Source organism: Haemaphysalis longicornis, unplaced genomic scaffold (genome assembly GCF_048455015.1).
Source record: "Haemaphysalis longicornis isolate Haplotype H1 unplaced genomic scaffold, Haemaphysalis longicornis Haplotype H1 scaffold_8, whole genome shotgun sequence".
Taxonomy (NCBI): domain Eukaryota; kingdom Metazoa; phylum Arthropoda; class Arachnida; order Ixodida; family Ixodidae; genus Haemaphysalis; species Haemaphysalis longicornis.
In genome coordinates this window covers 41343090-41357505 of record NW_027526445.1, presented here as the reverse complement: position 1 = coordinate 41357505, position 14416 = coordinate 41343090, and positions in this window count along the sequence as shown.

Sequence of the window (14416 nt, the reverse complement as noted above, 5' to 3'; positions counted from 1 at the left end):
AAGGTACACCCAGTAAGTATTTGTAGGGGCTCATACGCGCAATACGTACGTCAGTATCATAGCCATAACTTGAGTTTTGACTGTTGTTGATTTCACTGAACTAGAACAGTCACACCCGTAAACAAAAACAAGCTTTACACAATATACCAAAAGACTTACGTAACGGCGGTTCTTTGGTGAGTGTTTCCCTCCCGTTAGTGGACCATCCGCTCGATTCGCTGGATCCACTGACTTGAAAACGAAGAGGGGCGATTCCGTTGATGAATGGTTCGAATGTGCCATAATCTTCCCGTTCTTGTGCCTTTTAGAGCGGCTCATCCTAGGAGTGCTGACTGGTGGTTGAACGTCAATTGAAGAACGGGGGAGTTCATCGACATCGAAGGGCGCGGTGGGTTGTTCCGTGCGTTCTTCGGGAGCAATCCGCAGGTTGGTAGCCGTCTGCTGTGGTACATAGAAAATATGCAATAAGCTGCGAGAAATACCTCTGAACAGCGCTGAGGTGATCGAGGCATTTATTTGCACATGGGGCCAACATACTCGCTATGTCTCATTCAATGAAGCGAGTTCGCACAACATAACTTCAGGAGTTGCTTTCCACGACCCACAACTTACGTTGAGGCATCCTTGGACCACGCAAATAAGTGCGCGTTTTAAGTATATAACCGCCAAAGTGAGTATTGGACCAGAGTCTTGCGTCTCCGGCGTGCGTATTCCCAAACCATATCCCGTAGGGGCCCAGGCCGACCACACCCCCTAAGCAGCGGCGCAGCCAATGAGGTTAAAAAAATTGCAATTTTTTAACCTCCTTGGACGCAGCACTGTGACGTCACTCCCTCTATGTGGGCGACTTCATGCAATATGGATTTTTTCTTTTTTTTTCCTCCCCTCGTTTCGGCGGCTTTTCGGGCGGCCGATGGTTTCGCTCCGTGGGCGGGGCTGGCCTGCGGTGCTGGGGAATCTGACGCACATGTGGTAGAAGTTAACCTTTTGTACCTTAGCCCCTGATCTCTCCGCGCTCTTCTTGCGCGCCTGCAAGTTGACGCTGACCTCCGATCGTGTTCCTAGATAAGCGCACGGCTCGGTGCTCGAATTGCGCGCGCGCGGATGGACGCTTTCACGTGCATGAGGCAATTATACACGTTCCGGAAGCAAACACTCTCATTGAAAGCTCATTCTACAACACACAGAAGGGTATACAAATGAGTTGGGTGCTCTTTCACTATATACACACCTCAAAACACGATTCGGTGCTGCAGGTAAGGATTACAAGAAAGGTAGCCAATTACCCATGACTACATTTACAGACTGTCCTACGCTTGCGAAATATTACAGCTGCATGAGCTGCTACATTTTGACACTTTCATAAGCACTATTACATTGAATTTTGTTAACATTAACTTCCTTGCATTAATTCTTTATCAGGAATAGTGCCACTAAGGAAAACATTGACATTTTGTTAACAGCAATGGAAGGTGTGAATCGTTCTTGCAAGGGTGATATGTTGATAAGAAAGACACCAGCTCAAACGTACACGTTTTACACTCGGTCATGAATGCTGCATAATTTACACTGCTGGTCATAACAATTTAGGAAAACAATGTCGAAAATATATACTAACCAAGGGATAAGTAATAGTTGGATTGTACAGCAACTGAAGTACTCGAGGAGTTTGATATATGTCTTCTGTACAGTGCTATTGACCACAGTCTCTTCACTGAAGCCATCAGGGCGCAGTTTGATATCAGTAATCATGCGTGCTACCCCTCACACTGTTGCCAATGTCGATTAATTATTTTTAACAATTTGTGCTTCATGCACACACAGATATTGCTGCATAAGATACGTTATTTATAAATAGACAGCTCCAGCAGGACCGAATGGCGCTGATGCCCCCCCTGTAATCGGGAAGGCACACCAAATCGTTACCACTTAATTTGGCTCGGTCCATTATTCGACCGTAATCGCCACCAGCTCTTAACTCTAGATCCCGCCCCTGCGACTGAACAGGAACATGTTAGTCGGGCCCGTGACGATCCCACCACACTAGAAGCAATTACCGAGTACGCCCTTGAAAACGGACTCTACAAATTGGTGTAGCAGCCTTGCTGACTTCCCCGTTCGGTCTACAATGTGAACTGTCTGCAGCGGGCACTGTTTTCAGTGTGAACCGCGTTGTCCACAGTGTGAACTGTACATTTAAGTGTGAACTGTGCGTTTTGCTGCCACTGACTTACTTTAATGTATTCATTTTGCGATTAGGACCCCAAGACTGCAACTGTGTTCATTGTGCGAGTTGTGACCTTCCCCTTTTCCCCTCATCCTTGCTCCCCCAGGGCCCCATGACCTCTATTAATGCAGTGTTACACTCACTCAGATACGTATATTCTTTTCGCTGGGACTAATGAGTAGTTGCGCGTGAGGTTGAAGCACGGTAGTCACAGCAGAGATAAAACTAAGTAAAAAAGAGTTATCTCCTTGGCACACTATTTTTGCGTTAGTGATCTGGGAGTCCAAATAGCGGCAAAAAAGTGTCACTTTTTGAGATCCACTGATGGGTATAGATGAACAGTTGGTGACTGTTTCCTGCGACGCATTTTTAGCTACCACATATATGGATTTCTGTAGTGTCTGGCCTTTTAATTCGCGCGCATTGTGTTACAGCTCGCGCCTCAACTGTAAGCCACACACACGCAAAAAAGTATACAAATGTATAAACAAGAAATAGCAAGAATAAAAATATAAATAGTACAACACAAGTTGCAAAACGCCGCCTCGCGTACTACAACTCTTCGTATTGAAAAACATACCTTTCGCCCCATTTCTGGACATTTTGGACAATCCAGGTTGTGCTTGTGCACCCGCTCTACGAGTCCATGAAGGCGTTGCCTGCTACTTCGTCAGGCAGGTTCGCGCGGAACACAGACTCATGATTTGTTGACGCGAGGTCATCTCTGACGACCTCGAGCGGTTGCTCGTGCTTATCCATGAAGCAGAAGTTATAAGCTTCGCGACCATCGCGTGAATGCGCGGGGGACGCGCGTGGCGCACACAAATATGAGGTCGGACCTTGTGATGGGCATTTCTGCGCGAGTGCGAGGCCAGACGAGTATGGCGAATAACACGCTCGCTGATGTTCGCAGCACTCGAGCGACCGACGTACGCGTTTGCTTCGGACCGAATGAGAGCAAACGTTCTGCGCTTCGGTAGGGAGTCCAAAGGACCACCCAAGACCAAAAAAAAAAAAAAACATTTTTGCCTTCACTTTATTGGGAGTGCTTGCTTTCCGGAACGTAAACAATAACTACATATGTACGTGCAAAAGCATCCATCCGCGCGCGCAGTTTGATCAACGCGCCGAGCGCTAGCTTAACTAGGAACAGCATGGGAGACGAGCGACTGACGGCGCACAAGAGAGCGTGGAGAGCGAGCTTCATCTTCCCAGCGCGTACGCCAGGCTAGAGCTAGGAGCGAAACCATCGGCAGCCGCGAAGCAGCGCGATCACAAAAGATCAAAACAAATTTTTGTCTTCCTTTTTATTTTTTATGAGAGTGTTTGCTTTTCAGAACTTGTATAGTTGCCACATGTACGTGAAAGCGTCCATCCGCGCGCGCGCACTTCGAGCACCGAGCCGAGCGCTTATCTAGGAACACGATCGGAGGTCAGCGTCAACTTGCAGGCGCGCAAGAAGAGCGCGGACAGATCAGGGGTTCAGGTACAAAAGGTTAACTTCTACCACATGTGCGTCAGCTTCCCCAGCACCGCAGGCCAGCCCCGCCCACGAAGCGAAACCATCGGCCGCCTTCAAAGCAGCCAAAACGAGGGGAGGTGGAAAAAAAGAAAAAAAATCCACCTCGCATGAAGTCGCGCACATATAGGTAGTGACGTCACGGTGCTGCGTCCAAGGAGGTTAAAAAATTGCAATTTTTTTAACCTCATTGGCTGCGCCGCTGCTTAGGGGGTGCGGTCGGCCTGGGCCCCTACGGCATATGATTTGGGAATACGCCTCCGGCGTAGACCTTGACTCTACCTTTTGGCGGTACCACTCGATTAAGTGCCAAAGCATTCGACCCTCTCGTTTTTGCGCATTTAGCCGTGAGTCGCGCAAATTTCAGCGGTTCCTCAAGGCTGAAGTCACCAGTCACCGGGGTGGTGGCGACCGCGACCACGTCACCCCTTGCGCCATATCAACGCACTCACTCGGCGTACGGGTTCTTTTGAAAGACCTATGTTTGGTCGGCTATTTTGAAATAGAAAATTTTGGTCCGCCTGTCTATGTATGCGTCTCGATACAGCCGCCGGCCAAAAGTGCACCAGAATTCTTGAGTGAGACGTTTATACAGCTGCCAAGACATTTTCACTGTAATAAATCTAGAATTATGCTCCAGATTTTTCAATGTTGTTCAGCAACAAAACAACATTTGGCTTATTTGAGATAAATTTCTATACAAATCTCCTGTTTGCACTGTTCTCTTAAAGAAAAGGAGGTGTGCGCTTGATTTTTGCAAGAGCAAATTAAAAAAATTAGACCCGTTCCACTCAATGTGAAAGCTGTCGAAAGTGCAGAGCAGTGGTTCGCCATAGTGGGCTGTAGCGCCGTTATCCGCTCACTGCTACCACCCAACGCATTTCAAATTTCCCGCCTCCGCAGTCGTCGCGCGCCCCCTGCCTGAAACTGCGCCAGTGGGAGTTCTGTTCTTTTTGTGCTTGCTTTTCCTCCCGCACGTGCCGGCGTTGCAGTGTCACTTTTTTTCGCCATCACAAACCCCGCGAGGGGGACTCGAGTAAATGCGTCGCATAGGGGGTGGGTGTGTTGCGTTAACGTTTAGTGTTTGGGGAGTTGGTGGTAGTGAATGCGTTGTATCAGCAGCTTCTTGACGTAGTTTGAATGAGTCAAGGATATAAGGCGCGTTCGTAGCCTCCATTCTGTGTCGGCTTTGTGGCGCAGTGGGTAGAGCAGCATGTACATTGCGTTCCGCCCGCGGGGTCGAGGGATCGAAACCAGGCGCCCGATAGTATTTTTTTTTTATTTTAGTGTAGGGGAAGGGGTGCGGACTACGACTACGGACGTCAACGCGGGTGACATCGTGAGTTACTGAAATGCTCTGCATTTAAAACGAGTTGAAAACAACCATTCAACCATCCAAATGAGGCGGCAGCCCGGATCTCGTGCTCTGGGCTCGAGTGCCAAGTACCAACAGTCCCAACAGATGACGTAACAGTGCGGCAAGGCAAGATTGAGCTCCTGAAGCGTCCTAAGAGTGGGTCGACGCACGTAGGGAACAGTGAGTGGGGGGTGCGCGGATGGGACAGGAAACCAACCACCGTGGCTCAATAGCTATGGCGTTGTGCTGCTGAGCCCAAGGACGCGGCTTTGATTCCCAGCCACGGCGGCCGCTTTTCTGATGGTGGCGAAAACGTTCGTATGTTCGAGATATCGTTGCGCGTTAAAGATCCCCAGGTGGTGAAATTTAATCCGTTGCCCTCCACTGCAGCGCGCATCATCGCCTGTGCAGCGTCGGCGTGTTAAACCCTACAATCAATCAATCAATCAATCAATCAATCAATCAATCAATCAATCAATCAATCAATCAAAAAGAAGACCGAACAGGCGTTTACGCAGCAAGCGCGGAAGGAGACTTTAGTCTTTCTACGACTTTTCCCCAATACAGCCACCATGTTAAAAAATTAAAGTATCGTGAGAAGAGAAGTTTATACAGGCAAAACCATTCCGAACAACTAAAGCATACTTGTCAAGATTATTTAGGAAAAAAAATGCCCTTACCATTGCTATACTCCATAATGCGAAATTTGTGCGCAGCCTGAACTGCAGTCTTCTCTGTCACAGCGCTTATCTGCTACGTGTCAGGACGTGATCGTGTGATCAGCGACCGCACGGCGGCGCGCGCTATTCTGCCGTTCTCTCGCAGGGTGTCGCCGCCGCCGGCGAGTTTGTTTTTGCAAATCATTTTTGAACCTCCCGCGCAAATGTAATGTGTTTCTGATGAGCCGCGCACGGAGGAGTAACGACTGGCGGGGGAGGCACTGAGACAGATGACGCCAAAGCAGCCCTTGCCATCCTCTCCCTCACTCTATCGACACACTTGCCTTCGTCGTTTTCTTTCTGCCTTCGCTCGCTCTGTCGCCATCGCCGCCATGAAACCACAGTAGCGATCGCCAAAGTGCTTACGCACTAAAATTAGTCCAGTGTAGTGTGGTGTTGGTGACGGCCCCGAAGGTCGAAGCAAACAGACGTACGCTCGGGTTGAAGAGCCCAGACAAAGAGAGCTTTATTCAGGATGACGTCATGAATGTATCCTCAGGTTAGCCCCCTGGTGGTAGAACCACCGACATCGAAACCGAAACCAAAACCCAGGAAACTACACCCAGCTTCCCTGACTTAACGGCGCGAGCGCTGGTGTTAACAGCGCAGTTGCCTGGCGTTCCCTGATCGTAAGACTAAGCTTTGCAGAACTTCTCAAAGCAAACAAATGAATTCTCGTTAACGTCAATTTAAGTTTACCATATTTACTGCTCACGCCATCACAGAAGGTTTTATTACTTTTGAACTTGGAATACTGCCAGGAGATGACACCGCGAACTTTTTTTTGTATTTTGAGGTGAAAACATTTTTTTCAAGGCGTAATTTCATATTTGTTATCAGAAAGATCAAAGAGCCGAGAATTTTCATTTACAGGACAATGTCTTGCAGGACAATTCATTTACAGGACAATGTCCGTTATGTCTTGCCTCTAATATCCGTTATGTCTTGCCTCTAATATGGCTAACGTTTTTTTTTTTTGTGACTTAACATCGACAAATATAAAAATTGCCGCCAGGTTTTGTGGTCTAGAAATGCTCTGCCTATAGTATAAACGTCTACTTCCGAAACTCGCGCGCACGTGATTGGCGCTGCTCTCCCCTCGTTAGGCTATGCCCTTTCCACAGCGCTGCGCTCCCGTTACCACGCCTCATTTCATGAAAGCCCATCTTCGCAGTTAAAAGACAATACTAGGCGTGTCTAAGGCAAAACACCAATACATCATTGGTACTAGGCAGTGCTCTTTTAATCGCAAATTGATGTGCGCTGCGTAGTTGCGTTACCACATAAATATCACGCGTTGTAAACTACATTTTTTACCCAAAAATACAAAAAGAGCTTGGGCGCGGGTCTAGACCTCATGGCGGCTTTCGAAGTCCAACCATAAGAAGCGTTCTAATAGACGGCGCACGAGAAGTGGAGCCGAGAAAAAATGAATGTACTGAAGCTAACCTGTATAGTTCCGTATTTACTCGCGTAATGAACACACTCGCATAATGAACGCACCCCCAACTTCAGTCGTCAAAATTAGGTTTCTTTTTTTTTCCCGCGTACTAAACGCACCACCGACTTTTCAACCCTGCAGTCCCACGAATGGCCGTACTGTATGTAGCTTTCCCTCTTCACTCGCTCCCGCTGATGATGATAGCCATCTCTCGGAGTAAAAGCGAACAAACACTCCAGAGCGAAATCGTGTCACCAGCTGGTCGGCTCACTTCGCAGCTGGTCAGCTCAGTACGCTCAGTCGGCTCAGGCCGCTGAGCGTCTAGCGGCCAAACTTTTTTTAAGATAGTTGTGTTACCTACTTGCTTTTCTGATCGTCGTACACCTTTCAGTCGGCGATGGGCCGAAATGGCAGTTACACGGCCAGTTCAAAGTTACGGGTTCTGGAGTGCGCAGTTGAGTATCTGGGCCGTCCTTGACGAAGGGAAGCCTTGACAAACGACGACGAGTGTAGTTCAATAAAAAGGCTGTTTGCTTACGAATTCTGTACGCGTAAATTTACTGCGAAAGGTAGGTTATCTAAAGCATTATTTTTTTTCGTTACGGTCTTGTTTCGTCACTTCGAAAAAGTTTCCTGAAAATTACCCCGCATAATTAACGCACCCCCAACTTTACTTCTGTTTAACGCGAAAAAAAGTGCGTCCATTACGCGAGTAAATACGGTATTTATACTGGGTGGAGGGAGAGTGGAGCGGAAAAGCGTGAGAGGTGCTGGGTGGAAAGAAGAGAGGCATTTACCTGACAATGGCGGTAGAAAATTATTGTCTTTCGACGACGCTTGCGAGGAAGTGAGCACGTATGCGGCCCTTTGTCTAGCAGGTTCATATCTGCGAATACCTGCTATCCGAAATTAGCCTTTTATCTATCCGGAATTACCCTTTTATGTAAATGACCTACTCACCCCAATAGGTACTATAATAACAAACAACACTGGCTTGCAGTGACCAGCAGAGCTATCACATATTGTGCCAAGAGGAATGCCTGAAGAAGCAGTGTACGTTTATTTTTAATATTTTCCGCGCGAATGTTTTGATACCAGCGGGGATCCGATTTTTCACTGAAGGGTTTGCAACACGCGCTCCCTCCTGCGCGTCGAACTACAATCCTAACGTTGAAGTTCCGAAAGAATCATTGATACGGTGCCCTTAATTGCACCTTCGGCGGCACTGCAGATGACCGGCTGCCGTTGCACTCACCTCTGTTATCCCCGAAGTATCAGCGACGGTGTCTTCGCTAATAACGGCTGCGTCCTCGTCAGTAGTCTGGACGAACCCAAGGTTCCGCCCGTCGGGCCGTGCGAAGTTTATGCTGCGGTCAACGACAACGGTCACAATGCATGCCAGGGAGAAGAGGGCGAGCAGGGACAACAGAATGACACTCCTGCGAAGGGATCGAGGGTCTTCGTCGTGTCCGGAAGCGGTACTACCGCAACTGTTCGAGAACGATTGCTGCCGAACAACGTTCGTGGTCGACTTGAAGCCGCTTCCACCGCTCGGACTGTAGTACCAGACGCGGCTTGTAGCACAAACTGGGACGGAGGCGGATATGCAACCGCAATCTTCTGGTTGACAGCTTAAATCAGTGTTGGCGGAAACCCGCGATGAGAAGGCAGTGGCGTCATTCTCACTATCCGGGGGCTGTATGTTTGCGAGCCACTTCTTGATTCGTCGAAACGAAGATTCCTCCGAGTGAGACATACCGGCCCCAACAGCAGGTGCCCGCTGAACTAGGTGAGGTGGGGGTGGCGGTGGTGCAATAAAGAGAAATGGCTCCTAGGCTCGCTTGGTCGCCTTCTTCATCCACTTCTTTCCTTTCGAATTTCATCCCAAATCAATAAAGAGCAGCAACATACAAGCACTTTTTTTTATTTACACGGGCTTCCCATGCTTGCTGATGCAAGTACCTGGCTTGGATAATGCGCCACTTGAAAATTGAAGCATCTATTGCGATAAAGTTTTCCCGCCGATATTTCTCTATCTTTGTGTGTGTGAGAAACGAAATGTTCCTTTTCGTCTTCCCTATACCTGCCACTGCTCAATAATTTTTAGGGGGATTTGCCAACGGCATGAGGGTCCCATCAAGTAAAATATCGCATTCGCTTAGCGCGGGGAAGTGAAAATATAGCGGTGCTGAGTTCAGTTTGCCAACCTCTGGAGATCTCAGGGTACACAAGCCAGAGTCAATGCCGACGCATGCTGCTTGGAACGTCCAGAATGGCTCTGAGTTCCAAAACAAGGTTGCCAGAGGGAAGAGAGTCTCGAAGGCGTAGAAATGGCCAAGTGTGGTGGGTGAGACTCGTCCTACCAGTAGGTGTGACACAGCCATGTGTACCAGCCTTCCTGAAAGCCTACTCGACTCGAGGCGGAATAGAGTAGGCTCTACCGTGGGTAGCGTCGCTAGCACTCACTCATTTACATCGACGTTTACGTCTTGTTGTAGCAATAAACTCGGATCTGAATTCTTGTGAGAGGCTTCTTCTCAGTCACTTAATGAGAGTAACGCTATCCGAGTGGCAGAAAAGGCTGGCATCGTTTTAGGAGGCTTGTCATTATACAAATCGAAAGTTACCACTGCCTCTGCAATAAATTGATACCCTAGCAGGCGAGCGGAACGGCGCTGGTCAAAGATCATCGTGTTTAGCTTGCATGGCTTCCGCTTGTATAGCGGGGGGTGACGGTGCGCCTTCCGGCCCCGTTGACACCCTCAGAACCCAGCACTCATACATGCTGTGTGGAGCTGTGTCGGATACACCTGCCATATCATCATAATCATAATCGTCATCATCATCAGCCTGCCTACGCCCGCTGCAGGGCAAAAGCCTCTCCAACAGATCTTCAATTCTACCAGACCTGTGCTAGCTGCGATCAATTTATCCCCGCGAACTTGATCCTATCTGCCCACCTAACTTTCCGCCGCCTCCTGCCATGCTTGCCTTCTCTAGGGATCCACTCTGTTACCCTTTATGACCAACGGTTATCTTGCCTTCGCATTACATGCCCAGCCCACGCCCATTTCCTCTAAATTTCTATTATAGTGTCCTTAACACGCGCTTGTTCCCTGACCCACTCCACTCTCTTCTTGTCCCTTAACGTTACACCTATCATCTTTCGTTCCACTGCTCGCTGAGACGTCCTCAATTTACGTTGAACCCGTTTAGTCGAACCAGCCATGTCACTCCAGTACGAAGCATGTAAGAAACAGATAGTAAGCCAGCGAGCCGCACCAGACTTCTGCGAGATGCGTCGGATTTGGTGGAGCGTTTCTTCATATTTTAGGTGCGGAGTACCTTCCGACCGCACTATGTCCTTCCGCGTCCGTGCTCATAGCATTTACAACCGCAAAAATTCACACAGGCACCGGCAGGATTCGAGCCTATGTCTGGTAGACCAGACAGAGTTAGTGTCAGTCGTCTTACCCATCGGGCTACTTTTTTTCCTTTATTGCCATTGGGCTACGACCGTGAGTTCGTACCCGAGAGTCAAACGGCTTACTCCCTCGCCTGTAACGGCGCGGAGTACCTTAGGACCTCCCAATGTCCGTCCGCGTCCATCCGTGCACACACCACCATCAAGCGAAAATCAAGCGAAATTTGATTTGAGCCGTGAGTTGCAGTTCCATTTAGGGAATAATCAAGGGGCAACTCATGGCTCAAATCGAATGACGGTCGGCGCGCAAATCGGATGTCATTCGGTATGCAACTTGGATGTCATTTCGAGTCCCCGTACTCTGCACCCTCGCCATCATCCACGGAGTGGAGATGCTGCTTTTTATTTGTGAGAAGACGCAATCCGTGATTGAGGTAGTAGTTACCGTTATGCCAATATTTCTAAACTCAGTGTGTGCTTCACGAGTCAGCAATAAGCGGAAAGCTACATGCGGTGGGGACGGGAAGCGATGCCCGCTGCAGCTTCGCCTCATGCGTTACCTTTCATCGGTGCTAAAATGTAACGTGTAACCAGGCTCATGTTAGATCTTCGAGATTTATTAAACACCTCCTTCTCCTTATGTGGAGGTTTTCGCACCGGCTTAGCCCCGAGTTCGCTAATCAGATAGTGCCAAGGTCGTATATACCGATTCCCCGAGATTGCTCAGATGCAGTATGAACATAACTTTCAAATCTCGGAACTTCGCGTCCCCACGGGGTGAGCGTGCTCGTTCAGTCCAGTCAAGAGCTTCGGCGGCTGATTCCGTTCTTCTCTTTTATGTGACTGTTCAGAACAGTTCTGAACGCGCACTTCGAGGGCAGTGCGAAACTGCTCTTGCATGAACATTGTATATGGGCAAAAAGAAAACTAGAATACGGAGCATCTCAGATGTAGCTCCAAGCAGTAAGAAATTATGCATAAAAGAAGCCACGTAAAATGGTATATATCGATTAACTCTAGGGTTTAACGCGCAGGCGCAACGCAATGGATAAGGCGCGCCGTATAGTGGAGGGCTCCGGATTAGTTTTGACCACCTGGAGATCTTTAACATGCGCCGAAATCTCGTACACACGGGCGTTTTTCTTTTCGCCTCCATCAGAAAAGCACCCGGTGCAGCCGGGAATCGAACCCGCGTTCTCATGCTCAGCAGCACAACTGCTTAGCCACTGAGCCACCGCGGCGGGTGAAATGGTAGACATCGCCAGACGACACAGTTGCGCCGCTTTGGGCTCAGATGACCGTTATTCTCTCTTGCGTGCGTCTGCGGCTGTCTAGAATTTACATTGGTTGCTGCTCGAAGGCAGGCACTATCGGTAAAAAAAAAAAAAAGCAAACAGATCACCGCGTAGGCCGTGTGGCCCTACAGGAGTGAGTGAGTGATTTACTGCAATAAAAAGTGGGAAAGACGTGTACTGGGGATATTTCGAACTGATTTGGGAGTTCTGCACCATACACCCATGTCCTGGGGAAGGGGGAAATGAAAAGGTACAGGTGAGAACGAATAGGAACAGAGAAAAGGGAGAGAAGGAAAGAAAGAAGCAGTATCGGCAGCAGAGCCATACCGTGGTGCTGCTATCGCGCTCTGCGCGCTCGTGTGTGTGAATGCAAACATCACCCTCGCTCTTGCGCGGGTGCTTTTCATGTTTGATAAATTCTAGTGCAGCGCTCGGTCGCTCAGCTTCTGAAGCTCGCGACTACAGCGCGAGACACATGGACGATTAGTGCGTGCGACTCGCACGTGACTGATCGTTACGACGGTCGCCACGACTAGTCGTACGCGTAAAGCGCTGGACACATGTACGACTGGTACACGCGATTCGCATGCGACTGATCCTTACGATAGATCGTTAGGACCTGTTTTGGCGTCGGAGCAGGCTCACGACGTGCGACTGGCAAGCCAGATACAGTCGTGCCATCGTTGAGATCGTCGTGAGGCCACAGCCTATGAGAGCCCGCTGAGCCCGCAACCGTCTTGCGTTGCTCGGGTCGGTTGAGTAATGGGAACTTTAGGCTTAGCATCCTGAAGGATATTTGATCGCCGCTATCTGTGCAGCTGCGAATGACAATCCATAACACAACATTTCACCACACTATCATCCCCTTTCTCGCATGTGGAACTTTATTTAAGCTATAACTGCCGTTTGAGCGATCGGTGACCAAAACATCTGCGTAGCCTGTTTCGATGCTTCCGCGCAGGTATCGCCATCTCTCGGCCGCTCGCCGCACCGCGCGCCGCGGCATCCACGACCGGTCAGCGCAGGCTTGCATCGCGGCAGATATCCGATCGCCGATTTTAAAATAAGCTCTGACAACAATCCCTAGTACAATTTTTCACCACACTAACACCAACTTTCTCGCATGTGGAACTTCTTTTTAGCGATCAGATTGATTCGGAAGAGTAGCGACAAGCGGTTGCTACCGTGGTCTGCGCCGGTTCGAGCCGCTCAGTGTGCCGAGCTGGCAGGCGCGGCCGGCGTGTGCACGGACTGTTTCCGACGGCAGAAAACGTTTCACGATTGCCTGCTTTATCCCTTTCTTGCGAACGACGCGCCGAATCTACAAATTCAGCTCAGCGATCGTCGTAGTTGACCATGGAGCAAAAACAGTGGGTGGAGCGACGCCGACGACGCATCGCACTCGCGCATCGGGCCATGTGTCTCAAATTCACGCGTACGACTAGTCGTGGCGACAGACGTAACGATCAGTCGCATGCGAATCGCGTGTACCAATCGTACATGTGTCCAGCGCTTCACATGGGCCGGTGCGCGCGTGCGATGCGTCGTCAGCGCCGCTCCACTGCACTGTTTTTTCTCCATGGTCGCCTCCCTGTTTAGGCGCACTCAACCGATTTAGACATGTGCAAGAGAAATCCGAGCAGGAAATTTAATTGTCAACTGAAACTGAATACCTGACTGGTTTTGGACCGGCTCGACCGGTTTTTTTAGACAGCAGGCTGGTTGCCGGTCTGTACCTAAAACCGGCCAACATTGGCCGGTTTTTTTTGGGCCATCGTGCCGCGGGTATTCCTTTTTTGGCCTTTTTTAAGCGTCAATACAGCAACTACGACGATAAATATGTGTCGACAAACCGTGCAAAGGGATGCGGGCCAAGAAAATACGTGGCCCAGCGCGATTCCTGAGATGGAAGGGGAACAAAGAGAAGAACAACACAACGACATGCCGCTGGCGCGGTCAGCAAATGCGGTTACTTTTCCCTGCAGCATATTCAGAGCAATAACCAAAATCTCAATCACTTTCAGGACAAACGTTATGTGGATTTCCCTGTACGAAAACGCTACAATAAATCACATGGGATGTAAAAACAAAAACCGCGACGTCTGTTTTTTTAACACAAATGCAACCCCCTAATAGCATTTATTTACTAAAAAAATTGCGAAACAATATTCCAAGTCAGTTCAGCACCTTGTACTGATCAGGAAAATCTGAACACAACAGTGACGAGCCCTAGTAGGCCAACTTGTCGAAAAAAGGTTCGCACATTTATGGAAGTACAATGCAGGTACATCCCACACATATACGACCTCTGCAGAAGCACGACCAATGTTTGCAATATCCGCGTGACTAAATAATCGTGCTCACAGCAAACAAGAAATCCCCCAAAATACCTCACTCCGCTAAGACAGTCTCGTGTGAATCCAGACCCATACCA